Raw genomic sequence first — 26,093 nt, forward strand, 5'->3', positions numbered from 1 at the left:
TCAAACAGGCAGTGGGGGCTGAGTCATTCTGCTCTAAGCGGTGAGGCGCATTCTCTGCCTGGGGTGCAAAGCAGGCCAGGAAAGTGCTGGGGCTCACTGAGATGTGCGCGAAGGGCAAGAAGTGGACGCAGAGGCCGGCATCCTTCCAGACCCCACTACCCTCTCAGCGGGTCCTGCTCTCCCCAGCCAATCAGCCTTTGAATTCTGAGAGAGAGAGAGAGAGACAGAGACAGAGACAGAGACAGAGAGAGAGAGAGAGAGATGAGTGAGAGTGAGTGAGAGAGAGAATTACTTAAGAGTTTAGCTGCAGGACCACAGAGGAAGTTCTGACCGCCCTGTGGCCTCATTTAGTTGTTTTGCCCTTCCTGTTCGAGGAGGCAAGTTGATGTCTAGTGGCTCCAAGTTTGGGGCAAAGCTGAAAAGTCACAGGAAGGCTTCTTGGGCAAAGGAATGTAAAGACTTGATTGGGGAGGACACACAGTACAGAGGGGACTTACTGGCAGTGGAGGAGGACAGGAGCCGCCACGCATGTGTACCCACTTTCCCTTTGTTCTGACGGGACACTAGAGGGGCAGGTCCCCCACATGTGCACTGGCCTTGCCTGTGTATAGCACCTGAGGCAGCACAGGAAGACCTGGAAGACAGCTGTAGGGAGTGCTCCTGCCCACGGGAGGTGAGCTACCACAGGCAGGACAGGCGATGCCAGGTAAAGCAGGCAGAACAGCAGCTCAGGACAGCCCTGCCCTGCGGACTCTGCAAATGAAGACTTCAGGGGTGGGGAGTGCTAGCTTCAAGTTCCTCCTAGAAGGACGAGCCAGGAGCGCTTAGAGCTATATCTGGGTTGGTGACAACAGGGGCCCCCCATGACAGGGTTCCTAGGCAGAAGCCTCCATCCTTCCCACATGCTGTCTGGCCAGAATCCTGCTTTAAATACCCCCAGAGCCGTCAGCAAAAAGCATAGCAAGAGGCCGGGAACTGGGAACAAGTTAGAAATGAGGCTTGCATGGGGAGAAGGCATTGAGGAGCAAAGAACAAGCCTGGTACTTTAGGTAGGACAGAGAGCAAACCAAGGCATGGAGGATGGCAGAGACATGGCTCACCCACTGACTAGCAGTCCTGAGCCTGGTCTGATAAGACTGCCAGGCGTTCCAACATCAAAAGAAACACCATGCTAGCATGGGAGGAAAGGATTCCTTAAAATTCTGTGTATCATTTCCACTATCTGGGAAAAAAAAAGCACCTTTGAAACTGTGTATTCATTCCAAGGTTTAGAAGGGGAAGGTGAAGGGGTCCACAGTGCCCAAAAAAGAAGCCCCTAAAACAACTATGATTAATTGCCTACCTCTGGTCACTAGGGACTCCCTGTATTACAAACGAGTCCCTAATGAATACAGAAAGAGCCCGTAAATAACTCTGGGTAACTGCCCCAACTTTAATTAACTGTCTCGTGTCACGTCTCTGTTTTACAACAAGATGAACAAACGTGGTCTGGAGCAAGAAAAGAATTCAGGCTGACAACCCTCCACACATACCTATGTTTGGGTAGTGACATGCCTCCCCCCGCCCCCGGGGGAAGACGGCACCATCTTTACCCGCCAGTCCATATGGAACTCACTCACCCCCAAGTGTGTATCCCTCAGCACAAAGGACCTGATGCTCTTGCCACCCAAGCCTATGCCTTTCACCCCTGCCCACCCGCCCGTGACCTGCAAGGCACATTCTCTTCCAGGAGAACGTATCACTAATAAACTCTGCGACAGACTTGCTGATCTGTAATTCTTTACCGAGTCAGCAGAAGAACCGAGGTTTTCCCATAACAGGACCAGCTCTGTCTCTCCTGGACCGAGTGTGTCACCTGCCCTCCCAGCTCAGCTTCTTCATGTGTAAATGGGTTTCTGAGATTCTCTCTGCTCAGAATTTTCTAAGGTTAGGGTGGGGGCTGGGTGGCACCGGTGGTGGACCAGTGTGCCTGGCAGTTGATGAGAGAAGGGCAGGTGGGGAAGCCCCACACTATAATCGCCAAGTCCTGTACGACTTGCAGAGATGTGGGGAATGGACTGAGGAAAAAGGCACTCCAGCCTCTTCTCAACCCAAGTATCGCACACAAAGCTTTCTGCAAGACCGCGAGTAGCGACCCAGAGCAACCGGAGTGCACCTGAGACTCCTCTCCTGCCAGGCAGCAGCAGCCACACCACGCAGCTGGCTCCTCCACCATCACTGATGCTGCACGAAGGCTGTGATGTGCTGCCACAGTGGAGCTGTGAACTTGAAGAAACACCTCAATTTAATAAAGTAGCAGCTTAACACCGCCAATGTGTCCCCTGCACTCACGGCCATGCGCAGGCACACCAATGTCTTTCAGAGTTGAAGAACATTAACACAAAGCAATTAATAATTTAACACTCTGGGAGTGAAGAGGCAGTGCCAAGGAAATGCCTCCTGGGTCCCTGTCAGTGTCAGCTGCCAGTGGGGAGCAAGAATCTTCCCTGTGCTCCAAGGGCAGCAGGGCTCCAGTCCCCATCAGCGCCTCTCCTCCTAATCCTGCAGCACCTCCAGACCAGATGACCTGTAAGTCCAACCCACACAGCTGCTTGCTCTCCAGAAAACCTCTTTTCTGTCATCCATGTGCTGGCCTGAGCCAAAGCTGTAGGAATACCTGTAAATCATGACTGGGTTGGCAGTGGCAAGAAGGGTCAAGAAGCTGAGGGAAGGCCTGAGCAGAGAGCCAGGTGGCTCAAGGTGTCATTCTCTCCTTGAATGCCTCAGGGATGAGGGGTGGGATGGCAGGGGTGGGGGACAGCTTCTGGTCCTGCCTGAGGCAGAGAAGCAGCCAAGGCCATAAGCATCCTGAGTCTGCTGGGAAACGCAAACCTGCTGACTCTAGGCCTTTGCAAGCGGTAACACAGTTTACAAACTGACGCAATCTGTTCCTTTGGTGCAGACAATGAGGGAAGCAGACTGTTCATCTTCTCAGGAAAACCTGGGGCTGGTGGCTGGAAGGAAGTTTAACTCTCTCTTCCCTGAGGTTCATTTGGGGAATGTGGCTGCATCAGGGGGCCCTTACTCTGCCCCTACCCCGTGTCTAGGGTACCGCTGTTGGTAGCCTTTCCCACAGGTTTCCTGAGCCCGAGACAGGCTCTGGAGCACCCTCTGAAACTAAAGCACACGTGCCCAGCTCCTCCGTACATCTCCCGGCTGATGTGCAAAGAGCAGCACCAGCCGACAAGGGCGGTGCGGACTGGCTTTCATCAGGCGCCTCCCGGCAGCATTCTTTACCTTAACCGGCGGCATTCTCCCAGACAACTTCAGGCTGTACTGTAAGTCCCCCACAGGGACTGAGCTAGGGTGGCTGGCCTTTTTTTGGTCAGGAGAAATCAATGTGTATGACCGACCTATGGAGTTAACAGCACGAGGCTATCATATCTCTGACCTGGTCTGAAAGACCAAACAGTGTCCAAGCGGGTCGGGTCTGAATGCTGGTTTCCTCTTGGCAACCACCTTTCTCTCCCTGGTGCCACGGCCTGCTCGGAGGACAGGTGCTCTCTGCTCTGCGGACTCCGACTCTCAGGCTTCTTTACCTGGATGGCTGTGGGTTTCTATGGAGAACCACAGTCTGCCTTTAAAGAGCACTTAACACTGGCACCATAATTTCCCTTCCACCACTAACCTGGCTCTAGGTTGCACCCTCTTCTGCTGCCTCAGGCACCTATTTCCATCAGTCATGAGACAGAGAACCTCTGTTAGGAGCACATCAATTCCCTTTACCACCGGCACCTACCCCCTTCCACAGGTATCTTGCCTATGGTAGAAAGCCTTGCTTTGACCTTGCATCCCCTCCTGCTGACCCTTTTCTCTGCCTAGAGGGTGCTGCCCACTCCCTCTCATGTCTCCGTCCAATGCGCATGGTCACTGCTGCTGCTATTCCGATGTAACTACCACTTCAAAGGTCACTCAAGACCTCTTAATTGCCATTTTAATAATTTCTTCTCAGGTTTCATTATTTTTGACCTTTTGAATGAGCTGACGAAAGCTGAGCACCCATCTTCTATTCTGAAACTTTTTTAGGCCTCTGTGATTCGCAATTTACCCTTTTCCTCTCTGTTCTTAGTTTCAACTGTAAATTCCTTCCCACCAACACACCCCTTGGATATGGATATTCCCCAGGGGCCACTTTAAGTTTCACAGCTCTCAGAGTTAAATGACACCACAACCATCTATTTCCAGTTCATACCTCTCTTCAGAATTCAACTCCACCAGATAAATTCCAAATATAACATGTCTATCTGTTGTCTTCACTATAAAACCTGCTATTCCAACTGCATTTCTTAACCCAACTGGTAGCATGAGAAGCTCTGGAATCGTCCTTGACTTCTTTTACATTCACAGTCAATCCCCAGGTCACGCCGATCTACTTCCTAAATGCCTCTTCACCTCTTCCCCTCTTCCTCATCCTCACTGCCTCTCCCTGAGTAGTGCAGGCCTTAGCTTTGGGTAACAGTGTCCTCACGGGCACCCCTGCCACCAGCCCTGCCTCTTCCTAAAGGCCCCTTCCCAATGCTGCCAAGTGTGGCTTACCACGGGCGGTCAGTCTAGCGCAGTGTTAGCACAGGCCCCAAAGCCAGTCCTCCTGAGTTCAAATCCTGCTCTACTACTTACTGCCCTGAGTCGGGTTTCTGATCTCTCTGACTCTATGGTTTTCCTTTTTGTCAAATGGGCATAATAATGGTAACTGCCCCAAAGGGTTTACTGTAGAAAAATATGACCGATTCAAATTACACACTTATGAAGAAGCTGGTATACAGTAAGAGCTCAGTAAATGATGTTGTGGCTACTTTCTAAAAAATACAAATCTGATCACCTTTCCTTTACTGAAATCCTTGTTCTCTGCTGAAGTTCAAATTCCTCGGCACAGTACAGTATAAGCCCCTTAAAACTGGGTTCTTATTGGTCTCAATTCCTACCAGTCTGGTTCTCATCATTGTGCTCTAGTTATGCCAAACCACCTCCAGCTCCACACACAGACACACTGTCCAGGCCTCTGTGCCTGTCATTTCCTTCAGCAAGAACGCTTCTTCCTATTTACACCCCCTGCCCAACCCTTCCATTAGATCCTGCACAGACGTGGCTCCACCACTCCATTATCCGCCTCGGTAATGCTTTCCTCCACAGCCTTTGTTTATACCACTTTTAATTACACTACTGTAATGAGCATTTATTAATGGTAATAACACCTATGTGCCACTTATTACCCTATTAACGGCACACAGCAGACAGTCAAGAGATGATGAAAGGTAAAAGGCCTCAGATTCTCCAGATCACTGGCAGTAACCGTGGAGAAGGAAAGTTCCTGGGACAGAAAACTGTTTTGAGAAATCTCACGGCACCAAAGTGACTGCAGAGGACCTCTTTCCAGGTGTCGCCTCTAAGGTGACAGGGCTGTCCCATAGTTGCCCCTGCCGCAGCAGGCTTGCTTACAGGAACCCAAAGGGTCAGCAGCCAGCTTTGTGAGTGCCGCCGACACTGATGACTCAGAGGCGCCCGGATATCCTGGGTAGAAGGGCTGCTCCGCAGCTGGCTTTGCCTGTGCTGAGTGTAACCGGCGCGAGGATGGATTCCTCTGCTTACCCAGGCACGAGCGCGGGCAGCAGCTGTGTATGTCTCCCTCTGGTCTCTGACACATCCACCCCCTCCTGGCCACCCTCCCTCAGCCAGGAAGCGGTAAAGAACAAACGCAGACGTGAGACAGCTAGGGGAACAGCTCCGAGAACAGGACAGGAACCCAGACCACAGTCTAGTGCTTAATCCTCCTCATGGGTTAGATGTGCCGGTCAGGCCACAGCCACCTGAGTGAGTATCAGAGCACAGAGCTGAGATACTCTCACTGTAAGTTTCCCACCGGTGCTGAAGGGTCTCAGCCCCTTCTAGGAAATCAGAGAAACCTTTAAGGAAAGGCAATTGCTGTTGGGTTTGAGGTGATCTGGGTTATAGACTGGGAGCCAATGCCTGGCTAAGTCACTTCACAGTTCTCAGAACTGGGCTATGACCACAGGGGCCACTCAAAAGCTGTCAGGATGGGACAGGAATGTCCTATGTTAGGGAAAAGGAGACAAAGAGCTCCTTCTCTTTCATCATCACCTGGCCTGTAGGCAAAAGGGACACAGACACCAATACCTGTTGCAGGCCAGAAAAAGGCATCACAGAGAAGAACCTGAACACACAGAAATTTTACAGGACCAGGCGATTTACATGCATTATTAAACTAAATACAAGAAACAGCAAACAATTTTAACACACAGATAGCCCATCGCTGCGGAATAATGTCAGATCAACTGTACGGCATAGCCGATGGCAGCAAGACGATGAAGGAGCACTCTCACCAGAGGGGGAGGAGGACTCCTCACCCCTCGTCATCAGCCCCGCATCACACCTGGGCTCCTCTTATTAAACCCACACCCCTGCACTTACACGTACCCTCTCTTACCTCCACCCTGCCTTCACTTGCCAAGCAGGAAGCCTGCCACGGGCCTGCGATCCTCACTAAACCGTGCACTGTGCATGCTGTGCTTGACTCTGGAGAGGACATCATTTTCCGTGCACACGAAGGCAATGTAGTAGGCTGTCAGCAGTCCTGCTAATCTACATCCTGGAACAGGCCACAGAGAGAGTCCCATCCTCTCCCCTCACTCCTATAAGAAGCTACTCTTGGGGCCAGTAGAGAGATTTGGGCATTTGGGGGTACAGGGGCTCAGAACAAGCCTTCCCAAGATGTGCTACTTTGGCATGTGAATTCTTTTGAGATGAAGGCAGTCAAGATCCTGCAGGCTCACAAGAAACTTTTACCACCCCTTTTAAAGAATTTGAACTGGGTGGTCTTACCCATAATAAGAGATATCACCGGAAATAAATTTTTACGACTGGCCTGTGGGACAGGGCAAACGTGTAATCACTGAACATCTGCTCTTACTGTTTTGTGAATGACCTTTCTCCCCTCAGAAGCCACGCGGTGTCTTACCTCACCCTTAGCTCAAATGCCACATACACCTCATCTTAACTTTCTGTCTCAGAACCACATGTGTGTGGGGTCTCTGACGCTCTCATGTATGTGGGATTCCCAAATATATATATCTATGTAATTAAATGTGGTTATTTCTCTTGTTGATGCCATCTGTCTCATGCAGATTTAATTGTTAGACCAGCTGAAAGAACCTCGGAGAGTAGAGAAAAGCTTCCTTCCCCCCGACAGGGGACGCTGCTCAGGCCTGATGCACATTCCCGAGCTTCTGCAAACCTATGCCACCACGGCAACGACCACGTAACACCCTTTGAGATGATGCAGAGCCCCCACAACAGTCTTTGAGTTCTACCAGTGCCAGTGGCTGAGGGCTGTGTACGCTCATCCTCCTGTTGCAATGGGAAAACTGGATTTTTGCTCAGTATGACCTGGAGGAGCAGTAATTTCTCAGGCCACCCATTAGAAGGTCTGGGCACGTAGAGCTGAGATAAGATACATTCAGCACACCGGAGGCCAGATTGGCCTGGCTGGTGACGCTGTTCCCTGCCCTCTTCTGTGGGTGGAGGTTGGAAATCCTCACTGCTGACTTATTACTGATGATAATTAAAGTATGACACTGCTTGCACTGTCAGAGCGAAGCTCTCATATGTCAGAGTCCTCTACACTCCCTGAGCAGGGCTGGCATTAATGCCCGGAGAAATGTGGGGAGCAATGGGAGTGGGCCGGCCTGGGCATTTGCACTGCACTGGGACCGGGTTCCCTCCCTCTATTTTACCCACTGCCCATGGCATGGGCTCCCAATGTTCTTTGGTGGCCTGGTAACCAGCCCCTCAAGTTCTCAAAGCCATTGGAATAATAAGATCACAGACAAAAGAGGAAGAAATATTCATGTCAAGAAAGGACATTTTGTAGGATGGGTCGGCAGCTTGGTTGTCGACACAACTCTGCCAGCAGCCAGGGTCCTATTAATCACAATAATTTCTCTCATTCCCATTTCAACCAAATGTCCCAACTGCAATTCAGCTTAACAAGGTTCCAGGAGCTAGCAGGTAGCCCCTCAACCCTACTGTCTGACAAGGCTGATTCTGCCCTGTTCTTGGCAGGCAGTAGCTGTCCTGTGTCTCCAAAACAAGGCCAGGTGACCTTACTTGTCCATCTCTACCTTCCAATTTGGTCGCAATGAGCAGAAACCCACTGACGCCTGCCCTCTGCTCCACGTGGGAAGCGCTCCCCCGAAGTAGGTTGTTCTGAAATGGAGATAGGAAATGAAGATGCTCGCTGTCTCTGGCTAAGATTTCCCAGAAGTCATAATGAAGTCCCTTTGACTTTAAGGGAGGCACAGGGAGCCTGACCCTGGCCTAAGCCTGGCTGCCTGCTCACGGACCTTCTGACAGAGGGTAGCTGGGCTGCAACTACTGCTGTCAGCGGACCTCCCCTCACCGCAGACTGCCTGCCACTGTGCCCTCTGAAAAGAGCTTCGAGACCCCTGCCCCCACCCCGCCACTCAGTGTAAATACCATTTAAGCAATTTGATTTCTTTTAATGCTTTTCTGAGGTACTCTCAGTTGCCCACTTCTCCTGAGCTGCTGCCTGGAGCCAGCGGGCAGGAAAATGCAGAGCAGGGAGGGCAGAAGCCACAGAAAGAAGGGAAAGGCCAGCCACGTTCTCGCTCTCAAGCAGGTACTCACAGGGACACCACAGGGAGGATGGGAGGAAAAGGAAGGGCCAAGAAGAGATTCTTAGCATCTTCTGTCTCCTCAAAGAGAAAGTATATGAGGTGGTGCTTACGCCCCTCCATCTCACCAACTTCATTTCCTCCAAGTCCCCTTCAAGGACCTCTGCCCTGGTCTAGATGATCTGCTCGGCCTGTGCGCTGTCCAGCCCCCTCCCTGTAGGCCTGCCGGTTCCTGAGGCGACAATCCTGCACCATGGTTGTAAAAGCCAGATAAGCAGTAGCTCCCGCTCTGCCAGACGCAGAGGTGGCCGAGCTCACTCGCACTCAGAGACGTGTCTCTTCGTTTACCAGTAGAGGAAGGCTAAGGCATCCCTCACCCCTTCAGGATGTTCCTGTCCAGGAGTGCAGAATGTAAACGTGTGGAAGCTGTTTGTAACAGGCAACCCCATACCACTTTTTTCTCCCAGGAAGCCTTGCCCGATTCCTGTTCATAACAAAGGATGCCACATTTTAGTGTTTATGTCCTGTCCTGAATCAGCTTGTTCTTGTCAATCCACTGTCTTTCAGTTATGCCCTCCAAATGAGGCTGTCTGCTGGTTTCCTGGATGCCACCCCGCAGTTCCCACAGACTATGCACAAGCGGCAGGATTCTAGGCAGCACCGGAAGGTGCTTGAAGGAGGAAGATCCTGAGCTGCTGGGAGCGGCGGTACTTGGCAGGCTCTTTTGTTTCTGGGCAGCACCCTCCTGCCTTCCTGGTGGCTATCCAGAACCTCCCTAACAAAGACAGCTTCCCAGACCAGGGGGACAGCAAAAAATGCAGGTTAAAGTTGTAACGGAGTACAGCGTGCCCTGCAAGGGGAGATCTTCGTGCTTTAAGCCTTATATCTCTAGGAAGACATAGCAGGGCGGAAGGACGACCAGGGATGACCAGTGGAGCAAGAAGGCTCTGCAGTTTCACTTCTGCATCTGAAGGAAAAGATGGTTCCCTACATCTGAAGGTTCCCATTACAGGGAAGAGGGAAGGGAATTAACATTTATTGAGTACCTGCTGTGTGCCACACACTGAATTAGGTTCCCAGACTGCATATTGCCTTAGTTAATCCTCACAACCATTTTGTGAAGTGGTTATTTTTAGTCTCATTTTATTGATAAGGAAAGGAGGCTAACAGAGATTAAAGAATTTAAGCAAGGTCATTTGGTAAGTAGAGAAGCCAGAATTTGAACACGGTCTTGCTTACTTGCAGATACTGGCTCTTGACATTGGGAGAGTCACCCCCAGATGTCTAAGAGTTCTCTGAAGCTCTGACCCAGGGGGCAGCAGGCCCATAGGAGCTCGGAGCGGGGCACGGAGGCATGCTGAGAGAGGCCAGGAAGTGGACCTGGGAGAGACACGTCTTCCTGCTGGCCCAGGCGGCTCTGCTTTTGGACCAAGGGGTGATGTGTCAGTATAAAGGAAGAAAGTCATTAAGAAAGCTGAGATTTCCTTCTGCACAGATTTGCCTGAGCTGGTTTCCCCAATGATCCCACGCTGAGCACTCCAGTTAGCAGTGTTCTGGCCTCATTACCCTCTGGGACTCATTGCATCTATTCTCTGCTGGCTGCTCAGCATGAGCCCAGCCCCGGGAACTCGTCACCTCTTTGCCTGCCTGGGAGAGCCACCAGCTGCAACCCCTTCTCTTGAGCGTGGTCAGGCTCGGGGCACCTCCTTGCCACGAGGCCAGATTTCATCACTCCTATTTCATTCTGTCCATGCTGCTCCAGGCTCTGCAGAGGAACGCTACAGCAAACGCGGGCTCTAATCTCTGATGTTCATACCTCTGAAGCTACAGGGGGCACATCATGGGTGCACCGAGGTGACAAGAACCAGGAAAATGGACAGTTCCCACGAGGTGGAAGGGAGTGGCCCACAGGCTGTAGAGACGGGAGAGAACATGGCCTACCTTCCTTCCTCCCAACTCCCCTTGTGGATCTGCCTTTTTATATTAAAAAATAAAAAAAATCCTCACCCGAGGATATGTTTACTGATTTTAGAGAGAGCAAAGGGGGAGGGGGAAGGGGGGAGAGAAAGAGAAACATCGATGGGTTGCCTCCTGTATGTGCCCTGACCAGGGACTGAACCCGCAACCTTTTGGTGTATGGGGTGATGCTCCAATCACCTAAGCCACCTGGCCATGGCAATCTGCCTTTTTAATCCTCTCACCAAAACAAAATCCTTCTGGCTTCCCCAGCTGAAAACTGAGTTTATTGTTGAAAAGCCCAGAGAATTCACCACTGTGAGTTATCAGGATATTGAAAACTCCTAACCATCCTGCAGGCCACAGATCAGGCAGCTAGCCATCCTATTAGAATAACTCAACACTGCTGATATTTATCTTATTAAACTAAATAGTTAAGAAAGCCTTTCCCCACATCACAGATACTGTGTGTGTGGTTTTCTGCTCACTTTTCTGACCACATTCATCGGCTCGTTTCCTCTTTTGAAATGAGCCTCAGAATTACAAACTGCGGAGCGGCGGCGGAGGTTTTAAATTAAGCATTCACGGCAGAGGTGAGCCTGGGAAATGATGGAAGGTCTCGAGGCAGGCAGGAAAGATTTAGTGCCTGGTGTGTGTGAGGAAAGCTGAGGCTCATCCATGAGTCTGGGTCAGGTCAGGGATGGAGGAACCAGGGGGAGGATGTGAAGAAAGAAGACCAAGGAGGAGAAATTTAAAAGCTCTTTGATCAAAGGGCCAGACATGCTGCATGACAAGATGAAAATTATTGGTGACTTTGAACCATGGCTAACGCCCACCTCCATGCAAGGTATAAATACACTGTGCAGAAAAGCGTATGTGTGAGGTGGGGGCTTCAGGAGAACAGTCAGCCAGATGCTTGTGCCTCTCCCCACTTCTCTTAGGACACCAATGGGTCCATGACTCTACCTCACCCAGCCAGCTCTGTGTTACGAGGCACTTACCCCAGGTGTAGGACAGCGGAGATTGTATTATAAAGGCTGGGCTCTGAGGCAGCCTGGGGCAGAACTTGCGCGTCCTCTCAACCCCAGTCTGTCTCAGGACACACAACCACTCTCTATTCCCTGTCCCTAGAGGGCCATGGAGAAGGCCCTGAGGCCTCTGGTCTACGGAACACTGAACAAAGACATGCGTTTGTTGCTGCTGTTGCTGCTCCAGCCAACCACTATGTGGGTCCCTCATTCAGCCCCAGAAAGGAGGCCCAGGGGACTGAAGAGGACTTACTGACAGGGCCTTAACCGTGACCAGTGGTGCAGGGAAGACTGGTGGTGGCAGGTGCAGCTCTCCAGGGTCCTGCCCCCTGCACCAGTCATTCCCTTTACCTTGGTTTACTTTCTTTTATTGCAGAACAGCCCCTGTGTGTGGGCCACAAAGTTGTGACTGCTGTAGTCCACAGGCCGGGGTTGGGGAAGAGCTCAGCTTGCTGATATAGGGCAGCCTGGGGCCAGGAGGCCCAAGCGGGGGAGGGCTGAACCACAGAATCCTTCCCACGTTTGAAAGGCTGAGGACCAGCAAAAGAGCGAGCCAGTCCTAAACTCTGGCTTCTCCCTAGTCTCTCAGTTCACCTAGGATCTCCGTCCTCTGCCTGCTAGTTTTGTACTGCCCCCTCCCCCGACCTCATTTTCCTCAGCTTGCTTTGTTCTACACTCTTGCTCTTGGGCTGACCTCCTTCCCCTACCATCCAGACATCCACTTCTGTCTTTTGATCAACTTTGTGTTCCAGTCTTCTAGCTAGTGGGAGAAAAAAATACTACCTTCCAAAGCGACTGGCCCCCTGCAACATTTTTGACACCAGTAAGTCACTCAGATCCCTGACGGAAGGGCAGGCAAAGGGGACAGAACTACCTGGCACAACTTGAGGTAGGCAACAGAGTAGAGCTCTTTACTTAAGAGTCAGCTACCTTGGGAGATGGAAGAGCTGCAGTGGCTGAGGGTTAGAGAAGGTCTTCCTGAAGATTCTGGTGCAGGCTTGTACGGGGTAAAAGAGGCCTTCGGGAGAGGAAAGAGAAATGGCTAGCTGACTTCCTGCCAGGCACGGGGTGACAGGGCTTCTCACAGCCCCTAATGGTTTACAACCACAGAACCTTTGCCAAAATTTGTTCTTGTCAATTTGAAAGCCTTAAAACCCTCTAATTACCTGTCTAATGAGACATTCTAAAGAGACTCTTCTCCACCAATTGTCTGCAACACACTTATTTAATCTGGTCACACTCTGACCAAAATTGCAAAATTTTAAATTAATTCTTTTTGATTTATGTGCTATTTTATAGCAACCAATTAAAAAATTATGTGTCAATTCTGTCTGCACTAAACCAGCACTGCCCATACAGCAGCCAGATGCTCTAAACTGGAAGTTCCTGAAGGGTAGGGGTTGGTGCTGGTCTCTTCATATCGTCCTATTGACCGTAATTCTCTGTCCCATGGGACCCATCACTGTAGCACCAAAACCCCAGGGGGACTAATTTTCAAGGCACAAAAGTAGGGTGGGATATAAGAATGACGTTCCATACAGAGCCCAATTGGGCTAAGCTTTGGACGGGAGATGAATTTCGTCTGATTGCTCTTGACGGACGAGCTATGTTCAGTCAACAGCCTGGCAAGTGGCTGTCACTCCGATGCTGAGCCCTGACAGGCATCGATCAGGCTGCAGCGTGAGCAAGCAGACACATACAGGGCCTTGTCAACATACTCAGCTTGGAAGGTAGGATGGCAACGCCCCCCTCAGTGGCTGCTGCTGGGAACACTGCACCGACAGGGAAGAGGAGACAGTGCAGAGCCTCCTCAAAATACGCTTTCCTGAGTGGGAAGACAAGCTGTGGCAATGAAGGGAGCCAGAAAGGGGAGGCGGGACAGATCTAACCTTGACAGACAGGCTGCCAGGTTGAGAGCTTGTTCAAGGCACCGAGACAAGCAAGTCGGGGCACCAGACGAAGACTAGTGTAAATGGCCTGTAATCTGTGAGCCGAGCAGAAGAAAGGGCTCTCGGCAGCTCCAGCCTTCTCCCCCTTTCCAGCAGCCCTCGGAAAGCCTGATGCTGCCCTCGGAAAGACAGAGGGAATTACAGAACACCCCGTCTGAACTAAAGGTCCTCTTGGTCGCCCTCCTTCCTTCCACATCTAGGAGATGATCAGCGTCCCTCCAAATTCTCCATAACAGGGAGCTCTCCACCCAAGAGTCCATTTCACTGTGAGAAAGCCCTCTCTCAAGTTAAAACCCACCCCCTCGTACTTTCTACTGGTCTAAGTTTTGTAGTCTGGAGCAATTTGGAATAAATCGTATCCCTTTTTCTTATTTACTAGTAGGTAACATTGGGAAAGTTGGCTCTGAGGGCTGCTTTTGAGGATTACGTGAGAAAAGATTCGTTTATGAGCGACTAACACAGGGTTTAACAAAAGTGGGCCCACGAACAGTGTTTATTCTCTGTCTCCACCCTGCATGTAATGGCCGTTCATATCATTCGTGTGTTTTCTGTCCTCTCCTTCCATCCCGTGGTCCCCATTACACTTGGACCTGGCCCCCACATTCTGTACCCCCCGATCCCTTCTGAGGAGTGCTCCTCCCATTTGTCAAGGACTCTCTACAAACACACCACTCACTATTGATCACAATATCCCAGATGTTGCTCAAGCAGAGCAGAATAAACTACCTTGTTCTGTCTATACTATTTCTTTATTAATGTAATTTTTATCAGTCACTTCACATGGTTGTTAGTGTACAGTTTGTAGTAAACAAACTGGGGTAACTTTCAAATGAACTGCCGTCAAGCTACATCACCTTCTTGTAATTGTGTAACTGCTTTTTTTTTGCCACTCTGTGTTCTCCCCCTCTTTCTCTTCCAAAGGAAAAGAAGAAGGGTCATCAACGGCTACTGGCAGCTGTAAAACAACACCAAAAGCCAGCCTCACGCTCGGGAGAGAACACCGCGCTTCCTCCGTGGTTTTGGGTGCTCCACACGTTCAGAGACACTTCTCTAGTAAAGCACTATAGAAATGATCCCTGAAAGTAGTCTTATGTGTAACTGTTTTTTTAACTTTTTAACTTAAACACAGGACTTGGCATTTATTACAACTGGTAAATTACATTTCACATCTTAAGTTGCAGCCCATCTTTCTCGGTACTTGTAAAATATCCTGAAACTTGATTTTTCTGTTTTAAGAGAACAGTCTTGTTCATCTCAAATGTGCTAAGTGTGCCTTCTGGGCCTCTGCCTAAATGTTAAGAAAGGCAGACAGATCCGGCCGGGGCAGAAACTTAAATCTGTACCGTGGTTCCAAGATGTCCTGTGTGTGAAGATGTGGTGAATGCTGATGGAAAGGAAAACCCTCTCGTGGGAGACTGTGGGGGGCTCTGGAGGCAGAGCACCCAGGCAGAACCGTCGAAACCCAGACCCCTCCTCTTTCGTATTTACTGGACTGGAGGCTTTCAGGTAAGTGAAGCTCCTGCCCTTTACATGGACAGGCATGGATCGGAGGGAAGAGTCTATGTTAAAAATGGAGATAAGGCAGAGAAGAGCTTAGAAACATCTAGGAAATGATGTTCTTCCTCAGCACAGGAGGGCTGACCTGCCTCTGTCCCCTCCCAAAGCCCCTCATCTCCGCGGTTTTGCCTGTCTTCTTAGAACAATGGTTCTCTCGAATAATCACAGAACCTCTCTGGGGAAGGCCGACTGGGTCGCAAGTAGACAGATGTAGGAATGCGGAGAAGGATCTGGGCAACAGACATAAACTGCATTTGCGGGCTACATGATAAATGGATAAGGGATTTGGGCCCAAAGACCAGGGGAAAATGGAGGGAGGGAGGACCAAAAAAATCAGCCAGGAACCTGAAGTGGAAGCGAGCTTTTTTCATAGAAAATGGAAGAGGGATTTGGGCCCAAAGACCAGGGGAAAATGGAGGGAGGGAGGACCAAAAAAATCAGCCAGGAACCTGAAGTGGAAGCGAGCTTTTTTCACAGAGTGTCCTGACGGCAAGATCTCTGGGCATCTGAGGGGCTGGTGGGATTTGCCTGGGGCCCACTGCCCCTGGACTTTTACACGGCAGTAAGTCCTCCTTTCGGATGGTTTGGCAGCAGTGACTCCACTGCTACGGTGCAGTAGCTGAGCTGCCCGATTTGGTGAGGGCAAACTCGTAGAGGCTTTCTTTCCTTGGTAGGAGAGCCGTAAGGCTGAGTTCTTTGGGGAAAGGGCTTAGAAGAACGATGAGGTGTGGACTCCCATCGTACTTTGTAGGACGCCCTGGGTCACACTGAATCTGTGTGTAAATGACATAAAGATGGACTTAGGATTGCCAGGAAACGGTGTTTTTTGCCAAAGTTCTTTGTCTCTGTAGGGGCATTCAAACAGAATAACCCTCCATATGCAAAAAGAGGAAGGAGGGAAAGAAAAGGGCAAACTCGATAAATATCTTTCTGTTAACTTCTCTCTTACACACATGTACATGCACATCAGCTCCTGGTTCAGCTTAGAAATACAGATGGGACCTGAGGGTGTCTGCTGGGGTTACAGGGTGCCTCAGAGGTCGATTCGTTCCGATACACAGTGCAGTGATCTCTGGGGAGCCTGACCTATGTGTGTATTGATCCCACTTCCTTGGTGTCAGTGAAGTTTTCACTTGATGAACCTCAGACACCAGCTCAGAACCTCTTTTACATTCACGTCACCTTCAGAGAACTACTATTCCCCTGACTGCACCATTCTATCCCCTCCTATAACTTGGGGCTCGCTTGGGACTTTCCTCCCATAAGTCTACTTGCGAGTATCACCCCCATTTTACAGATGAGGAAACTGAAGATTAAAAAGTTAAGTGTCTTAGATTTAAGGTCATGCAGCCAGTGACAGGACCAGAATTCAGAAGCAGGTCTCTGATTCCTAAGTCCACACTGCTAAGCATCACACCATCCTCCTCCGCTACAGGTCATTAAGACTCAAGGCCCCTCAAGTCCCAACAGAAGTCTAGAGGTGATGGGTGGTTACAACCACGGTGGAGTTAAAGGGAAGGAGGACGCAGCTGGTGGGCCCTGTGTCAGGACTGCACCTGAAGAGCAAACTGCTTGTCTTGGAGGAGCAGGGAAAGTTAGGAGGAATAGCAACGTGAGAGAAGCGGCCAGGAAGAAAGAGGGCTGGAAGCAAAAAGCACAGGCCTAGTTTCTTTTATACAGAATAAAAAAGAAACTTTGTAGGGGACTTGGCAGAGAGACAGATCAATCACTGAGCCCTCTATAGTATTATGAAACTCAGACCTGTATAGAAAGGGAAGAATGAAAAAATCCGGGCATTGAAATGATGCTGAAAACGTTTTGTTCCTGTGAGGGTAACCAAAAAGGGGGTGAAGAGCAAAGACTGGGGAGGGGCAGACTCTTGGGTAGAGGTTCTGGCCCCACATCTACACAAGAATGACTATAGGGCCAAAATATCTGGGGCTGCTTAGGAGGAGCTCTGAGAGGCTTTGTAATCCTGTTAACCTTCCCCAAAGGACATGCTCTCCAGTAGAGACAGACGAACACTCATATAAGTAGTTGCAAGAAGGAACTACAAACCAGAGAGCGCATTCTCTGTCTACCAACCCGAGGCGCATGAAGTGTACTAAGCCAGTGGAGTGGGCCGAAGGTGGCACACCGCAGAATGATTGATGTTTATGTGGGAACAGAAGATCTTCTGGAGCAGCAGGTTACACAAACACTCTGCACTGATTGATGGTACCCATCTCCTAATTGCTTTCTCGCCCCTGTATAAAAACTGGTCCCGGCAGCTCTCCCACAGCCATGCAGTGGGCCAGGCCACCCCTAGAAGCTGTTTTCAGCGGCAACACCTTCTTTCCCACCCTCCCATCCCCAAGGCTGTTAACAAACAGCCTGCGTGTTTCCCCAGTTCATCCCACTCTTTCCAATCAGTGCTAATTGAACCACTTAACTCAAGACAATAACATTTGTCGTTTTAAACCATTAGGAAAACCATCTCAGCTGAGGCGTTACGCCTGCTGGGGGATGGCAGTGCACACTCACATACAAACATGCCCGCAAGGCTCACTCAACATGTAAACATGCATGCAATTAACAGTTCCAGGAGAAATTTTGCAAGCATCAGCCTGTCTTTCTCAACCAGGTTTCTTCAATTAAAAAAAACCCCAAACACTGCCAGTTCTAATTCAGGCCCTGGAAACGGCAGCTGTGGTCTCATGCCCCCCACTCTGAACTTCTGCCTCGTGTTTCCCAAGGCCCAGGAAAAAAGGGACATGTAGACCTCAGCTCCACCCACACTTGGCAACTAGACTCCTTATGGGAGGAGGCAGAAGAAAGGGGAGAAGGAAGAAGTACTTCCCCCAAATGCTCCCAAGGTTCCCTCTTGACTCCTCTGACATGAAGGATGTCTGTAAGCAGCAGCATTAGATGAACGAGAGGGAGGTCCACGGGCACAGATATTTGACATCCGCATAAAGACCATCCTTTCCTACAGCTTCAACACAAGCCCTAAAGAAGCCCCGAAGAGAAGAGAGGGCTCATCCTTGGTGCTGCGCCCGCCGGGCCTTGGTGAGGAAGAGTGAGACGAAGAAGAGGAACAGGGAAAAGGGGAAATGATAATAAGTGAGGAAAGGGAAAGAAAACAGTAGGAGCAGAAGGCGGGAGAGTGACCCCAGACTGATTGTAACACTGTGGGCAGAAGGAAGAAAATGTATTTGTAGAGTGACGTTGAGATAATGAGTGAAAGTAACTCAGGGCAGGGGACAGGCCCCTGGATTCTAATTTTAACTCTGCTACTACTTTACACCAGTTCAATTTTAAGGTAAGCCCCTTAATTCCTTTGGGGGTCTTCTCATCTCTAGCCACGGGATGGCATCCATTTCTGAGCATCCTTCTAGCTCTCAGACACCCCAAGTCCAATCCTTGGCTCTGTACCCTGAAGATGCTCTGCTCCTGCGGGTACCAGGGCCACACACGCTCTAGTTCAGTACCCTGTTCTATAACCTTTAGGGACTCTGCTCACTACTTTGCCTCTTTTTGAGTTTTGGGGTTGCACCAACAGGGGCTACCTCTTCTGCCATGGGGTTTCCTAGACTGATGCCTTCCCCCTTAAAGTCCCATTGAGTAACAGCAATTAACCAATATCATTTGGATAAGCCATGTCAATGAACCAAGCATTGTTGGATCACAGAGGACAGAAGAGATGCTGTTAGAACAGAGAGAAGGAAATGCTGGTCCGATCTTAAGAAAGTGGAGAAGAAAACAGAACAAAGAAAAGCAAAGACAGTGAATTCCATGAACCACAGGGTAAGAAAGTTAGTCTCTTCTGGACCACATCCCAGAGGCTGCTGAAACATAGTTTAGGAGCTGGCAGAAAGCCAGAGATCATTATGAGATGATACGTGTTCATGGAAAATAAGTCAGACTAACCTAATTTCCTTTGTAGGTGAGGTCACTAGTCTGTAAGATGAGGAGATTCTTGTAAACCTGCTTCCCCCAAGGGATTGAACTTTGGGTCAATAACAGAGCACAGAATGACAACCACAAACAGAGTTATTTTCTTTTCAGTTCCTTTGATTAAATTAATGAGAAAGTCTAGGCTTACTGCTAATCTGTCTTTACCACATCTTTAACAACAACATAAAGGGCAGACCTCAGGCTCAGAGCCTTGCAGGCAAGTAAGATGGAGCCGGAATTCAGTAACAATATTCTCTATCCTCTGTACTTATTTTTAAGGTTTCCTTTTATTTGTGGTAAATGGTACATTTCCATTTTTTAAAGTTTCCTTTAAAATAATTAATTTCAGAAGATAAAATAGTTAATTAGAGAGTAAAGAAAAATATTAAGGAAGTAGCAGTATAGGGGGCACCTGGATCTGGCCGCAGCACGTAGATGGCATAAGAATACCTGAAGTCTGGGGGACAGCGCGCCACATTAAACGGGCCGGACAACAGCAGGGAAGGAACCACGTGGTGGCAGTCTGGCTGCCTGAGCCTATGTGCACTTAACTAGAGAAAGGCCCATTGTTGCCTACTCAACAGCCATTATTTCCCCTTCTCCCTGCTGGCAGGTCTCCATCATATTGCCTTGTGACATTCACATGTACCTCAGGAAAAATCTGACTGGTGTGAGTTCCTTTTAGTGCCATGACCTCTCCAGAAAGTGAGGGAAATACGGGGCCCCCTTTCACGGAATAATACCTAATTTTTATTGAGGCATAAATGACACAAAATATTAGTTTCAGGTATAAAACATGATTCAATATTTGGATATATTGTGTGCTTTTGAGTATATAAATTAAAATACATAAGACAACAAAAGAAACCACTTACACTGAAAGTTATTAAAATATTTAAAAAACCCACCCAAATCAGGATACAATAAATACATGTGCCTCAACATGCTAAACACCAAGATCTAGCACTGGTCTAAAAACTATAATTTCAAAGCAGTGATAAAAGTAAACAGTATTTTGGATTTCCTACAACTTCTATGAGGTAATATGACAACATCTGTGATTTTCCTTGGTGATAAAGTCATAGATATACGAGCTTAACTATGATTTGTGGCTTACATTCATATTCAAAGAAAATGCTAAATTTGAGTTACAGGGTAATAAAAATAAATTTTTTCTGCATCCAAATTCAAGGACCCTGTGAATCCCCGTGATCAGCCAATCTCCTTCCTAGTCCCATATAAAGGTTTAGGAGTGTCTTCCAAATCTGCATAATAAGATGTAAGAGGAAGTCAGCCCTGACTGGTGTAGCTCAGTGGATTGAGCGTGGGCCTGCGAACCACATGATTGCGGTTCGATTCCCAGTCAGGGCACATGCCTGGGTTGCAGGCCAGTTCCCAGCAGGGGACTCATGAGAGGCAACCGTACATTGATATTTCTCTCTCTCTCTCCTTCCCTTCCCCTCTAAAGATAAATAAATAAAATCTTAAAAAAAAAAAAGATGTAAGAGGAAGTCAGGTGAGAGGCATGTGGAAAACGATTTTTTTTTTGAACAAGAAACTTTACTTCTCCCTGCCTTTGGAGACTGGTGTGTGAGCAGCAATGCCTGGAGCTATGGCAACCACTCTGCAGTCAAGAGAGACACTTCTGAGTATGAGTATGCTGAGAGAATGTCAGAACAGAAAAGACGGAAGAACAGCGGTGTCTCCTGCTGACCTTGGGGCCACATTTTAGTGAAACCTGCACTGGAGCTGCCCTACTTTGGAACTTAAAAAAAGTTTTGATTTATTTAGAGAGAGGGGAAAGGCAGGGAGAAAAAAAGAGAAAAAGAGGGAGAGAAACATGGATGTGAGAGAGAAACATCGATTAGCTGCCTCCCATACAAGCCCCAACTGGGGACCAGGCCCATAACCCAGCCGTGTACCCTGAGTGGGAATCGAACTGGTGACTTTGCTTTACGTCGGGACAATGCCCAACCAACTGAGCCACACAAGGCAGGGCAACTTAGGGACTTTTTATGTGAGATGATAAATCTCCTGCTTGGATGTTAACTTGTAGCCTGAAACACCTATCTAGCCTAACGTGACCCAGGAGTCTTTTCCATAGTTATGTATGTCTTTTTTAGCCTCTACAACAAAACTAGGTACCTGGATCCTCTAATATTTCTGAATAACAAGGGTGGCTCTGTGTCCCAAGCCCATCTCTGCCCCCTTTTCAGCCTCTTGGGCTTCTTAGTGCAGAACAGGAGAGCTGTCTGATGAGGACTGACACGATGGACGTCATAGGCACTGCTGACGAAAGGACAGCTCTTAGGCAAGAAGACCACCCAGGGCTTCAGTTTAGAGTCCGATTTGGAATGCAGTCATGGGTGGAGAGAAAGAAGAGGCAGAGTTGGTGAAAAGTTGACTGAGAAAAGAGGGCCCTAGTGATCCAACAGGGTTGTGAAGTCCAGAGGCAGACAGAAAATCTAGGTTTCCTGGTTTTAACTGACTCTGATCTGTCAGGGCTAATACCACTCCAATTCTGATGCATTCCCCCCGGCCCTCGGCCCACATCTACTGCTAGTTTCCATTCTATCGACATACAAATTTCTCAACTCACAGGCATAAACCTGACAGAAGGCTTCAAGGAGATATCAGACAGACCCTATAATTATAATCTCTGCTAATCCTGTAATCGGAAACTAAACCCAGGACACAAGTAGATTTGCAAAAGAAAGATTTCAGAAATTCAAATGGCATTAGCAGGGCAAAAAGATAAATGTACACAATGCCTACATGAGACCCACCAGTACAGAAAGAGAGACATTCCTTGTACTCCACAGGAACTACGTGGAATAAGAAACGACTGGATAGGAAAATGTTATTTATGCCTCTGAGGATGAAAGCAAAGCCATTTTGAACCCCTTCTCAAAGGTTATTTAAATTATAATGTTTTGGGGGTAAGAGTGAGAGGAGGAATAAAGGTAGGGAAGGGAGGAGAAGGAGAAGACAAGCCTCTTCCTTTATTCTAAACATCCCTTTTATGATCCGCTTTGGGGAACAAACAGTGAATGATTTCAGTCAGGTGAGAGCAAGGAAGGGAGAATTTAAAAAATAAGCATGTTGCACACGCACAGGGCACATGCCAAAAATTCCTAGACCTTCTGTCCATGAGCCTGCCTGTCCCCCCTTGTGGATGTGATGAGCACATCTCTCTGAGCCACACACCAGGGCGGCAAAGCTCCGTGACTGTATTCAGTTGAGAGGTGAAGGATCTGCAAACCACCCAAGTGTAGCAGGTGGGCACTGGACATGGGAGGCGGACTTGAGAAATACGTTTCTTCAGCCAGAGGGAAATATTTCCTTTGGATTTCTCCTCCTCCAACTACCCAGATGTGATAGCACTGAATCTGGAGGCAAGTCTCCAAGTGAGGCAACGACTCTGTTCCTTTTGGAGAACCGAATGTTCCTTAGGAGAAGCCGAGTACAGGCCAGTGCAGGAGACCCCCCCCTGCTAGCTTCTGGCCCCAGACACGGCCTCTCTTAAGTCTGTAGTCCTTCCTAGAGGCTTCTAAAATAAAATGAAAAAAAGTATTTGTCTGCTTACATTGTCCTATTTAATGAATACTCTTTAGAAAGTACTGCAAAGTTTAGTGTAGGTATATTATTTATGATAGACTAAATATGGACAACTATATATCTTGAACATATTTTTGCTCAGAGTTTGACATTAATATATTCAAAAAACAATTAGGGCAAATGAGAGACAAAGGAGGTCTTAATCCTGGCAGAGGTGAAGCTGGCAGGGGAAACCCAGCAGCACTGAGATGAGGACAGGGAGAACCGGTGTCACCTTCGAGAACACGGGCCACACGATGAGACAAAATCCAGTCAACCTCTTGGCTCCTCTCACAAAGAGATGCAGCCTACCTCTGACTGGTGTGGCTCGGCAGGGTTGGGCGTCATCCCATGGACCAAAAGGAGGCCAGTTAGATTCCCAGTCAGGGCACAAGCCTGGGTTGTGGGCCAGGTGCCTGGTTTGGGGGTGCGAGAGGCAACTGATCTATATTTCTCTCACGCACTGATGTTTTCTCCCTTTCTCCCACCTTTCCCCTCTCTCTCTCTCTTAAAAAAGAAAAAGGGAGGTGCATCCTCACATGGCAATGATGTTTAGGGCCAAAGACTAAGACCCATGTCACTCCTCTCCTGACAGTGCCACTGTCCTCTGGGCTCACATATAAGGCTTTGGAAAATTCTTCAACACCTACTTAATTCTTCTCCTTCCCAGAAAATAATATTTAGTGAGAATGGTTTTGTTCACTTAAGAGAGTCCAAGTTGTGTGTTTAGAAAACCCATTAATAACAACATTCTTAAGGAGACAGACGCCAACACGAGCTGGCAGGGAGCCAACTCCTTAGGCAGCGCTGAAAATGGAGCAGAGTTGAGGGCCAGAGGTGGTCCTGACCTGCTATCAGTGTGGGAGCCCCTCCTGGCTTCAATCTGATAAAAGAATTTTATGCTGCAGCTCCCTGAGGTATGGGACCAGAGAGTCACATTTCTGTCCCTCTTCAGACAATAGGAGCAAAAGACAGCTTTCACCGGTTAGGAAATTGAAAAGGCTCGGGTGAACAGAGAGCCCTGCTGGCTGGAAGAGACCCGTCCAGCAGGGTGTTAAACGGGGGTTACACCTTCTCTCTGAGGTCTCCACTGGAGAGAATGAGAACGTCCCCAATTCGCTGGTCGGTTGGTCTTTTCATATTCATATCTCCCTTTCTCACTTACTGTCTCACATGCATACACACGCCTTTTGTGAACAGACCCCAGGGACTGGTATTTGGAGGCAGACTGCCAGAAGCCCGGGCAGGAAGGATGGAGCCTAAGTTGCTTTGTGTGCCTGGGATCCCGAGATGGTCTCTTCCTGGGTGGGGATCCCCACGGGCTCAGTGCCAGCTCCAAAACACCACCAAGTTGCTGGGCCAGAGAGGCCAGTCGTTGGGGGAGAGGGGCTAAGGGGACAGCCCTTGTCCAGCCCACAGACTGCTCACTTACACAAAGAACCCTTTCAGAGTTATTGGCTGGCAGGGCTCCTCGGACTTTTTTTCCAGGGCTTGTGCACTGCATACAAATCCAGCAGTCTCCTGGCTGTCATACAAACTGGCCCTGTCACCAAGAAGGTGATACAGAACGAGGGCCCCTCTGGCTCAGCTGCCAGTATCCAGGCATCATGGTGGGAGACTCCCATTTCACAGCTGGTAGCCCACAAAAGCTGGGACCTTAGCACCCCTCATCAGGAGCAGAGTGATGTCAGTCTGGCGTCCCTCAGAGAAATAGTTTAAAGTAGACCAACAGGTTTCTGAGAACACATTGCTTAGCATTCCTAGCTGACAGGGAGGAAAAACTGAGGGGAATTCATGGACAGAGGGTGGTGGTCTGGGGTAAGGGAGAATGAGGTTCAGAGTAGTCATGTTATCCTTGTGTAAAAACAAACGGATTTACGTCTCAGTTGTGGACAAAACCAGAACTGTGTGCGAGAGAGACAGTAAGTGAAAGAGAGACTATGAATGTGAACAGGCCAACTAAGAAACTGGGGAATTCTCATTCTACTCTGATACAGTAAGTTGCATCTGAAAACATGGAGCAGGCCCTGGTCCGTGTGGCTCAGCTGGTGGGGACGATGTCCGGCAGACTGAAAGTTGGCGGGTTCCGGTCCCGGTTGGGGCGGATACAGAGGGCCATTCGGTGTTCCTTACATTGATGTTTCTCTCCTTCACTCTCTCTCTCCTTTCCCCCCTCTCTGAAGTCAGTCAGCGTGTCCTCAGGTAAGGACACAAAACAAAATAAAACAAAAAACACAGAGCAAGAGCAGGCTGGAGGCCGAGTAGATCCAAGTCCTGAAGAAGCCCAGGTCATAGTGAAAAAGGAAAGCAGCCTCCGGGAACCTGGGTGCAGGCCAACCCAGCCACTGGTCGTTAGATGACTCACAGGGAAGCTGGTGGCGCTCCGGCTGGCCTCCTGGTGCTCCCAACGCCGCACTCCCCTCCTCTGCTAGGGGTAAAGAGCCTGTAGTTTTGCTCAAGGATGGGGTGGGGTGAGGATGCAATTAAGAGCCAAAATTCGAGCCCACGTTTCTGTTTTGGCTCCTCCAATCCTCTCTGCGAAATGCCTTGGATGAGACAGATGAATCCATATTCCTAGGCCAGTACTGAGTGATGGCCCTGCGACAACTCTAGCCACTGTGGAAGCCGGCGGCGTGGGCAGTGACAGCGTGGCCCCACTCTGCAAAGCACGGGGATCAGAATGGCTCGGAGGCCACGAAGGAGATGCAAGAAGAAACTGCAGAAAAGGGCACAACGGGCTTCCAGACACGCCGAACAGATTAAAACCATGGAGAGAGTTCCAAGATGAATGTGTGTCATAAATTCAGTCAGAAACTCGCCAGGGTAAGTATAAAAAGTATGCTCCCATCTTGTTCACACTTTTCAAACTGTAAGTTTTTCTCTGAAGCAATGAGTTGCTCAGTAAGGGGCCCTAGAATATTGCCAGAACAGCCCCTAAACCATGTGACCTAAAAGAAAAATATCTGTGACACACTTATGGTTGAAGAAAGTGGAGTCGTAGCTTGAGGAAACATCTTCACTCAGGACAAAAGGGAAAGTCAATGACGAAGCTGGAAAAGGACCCAGGTGGCCTGGACCCCCAGGAGGACTTTCCACACAGCTGTTTGCTTTGGCTGACCCTGAATGCGTTAAATTAAAAATTTGTTGATGGAGTTGTTTGTTCTTTCATCATGCAAAATAGAGATGAGGACCCAGGACAGAAGCTCTGGGCTCCTCTCATTGCCCAGCTGGACCTCAGGCACTCAGTGGGATATTTATAGCCGCCTTTAAATTTACTCAGCTCTCCACAAAGCCAGGTAATGGGGCACCCTTTACTGCTGCTAGTGGTGACTGTCCTAACATTCTTTAATTAGCAAAAAGCGTTGGCACAGCCACTTCAGAGC

The 26,093-nt window shown here is 49.1% G+C and overlaps 1 protein-coding gene and 1 non-coding gene across 2 annotated transcripts in view; both read right to left on the reverse strand.

Annotated features, from left to right (window-relative positions):
- Positions 1 to 26,093, reverse strand: part of SND1 (staphylococcal nuclease and tudor domain containing 1) — a 431,795-nt gene that overhangs the window by 22,388 nt on the left and 383,314 nt on the right. The window lies entirely within an intron of this gene.
- On the reverse strand, positions 14,506 to 14,710 carry LOC119065656 (small nucleolar RNA U3). Its single transcript, XR_005085633.2, has one exon. It is a non-coding gene; the product is annotated as a small nucleolar RNA U3 (small nucleolar RNA).

The sequence above is a fragment of the Artibeus jamaicensis genome, unplaced genomic scaffold (assembly GCF_021234435.1).
Source record: "Artibeus jamaicensis isolate MK-2021 breed Jamaican fruit bat unplaced genomic scaffold, CSHL_Jam_final scaffold_3307, whole genome shotgun sequence".
NCBI classification, from domain to species: Eukaryota; Metazoa; Chordata; class Mammalia; order Chiroptera; family Phyllostomidae; genus Artibeus; species Artibeus jamaicensis.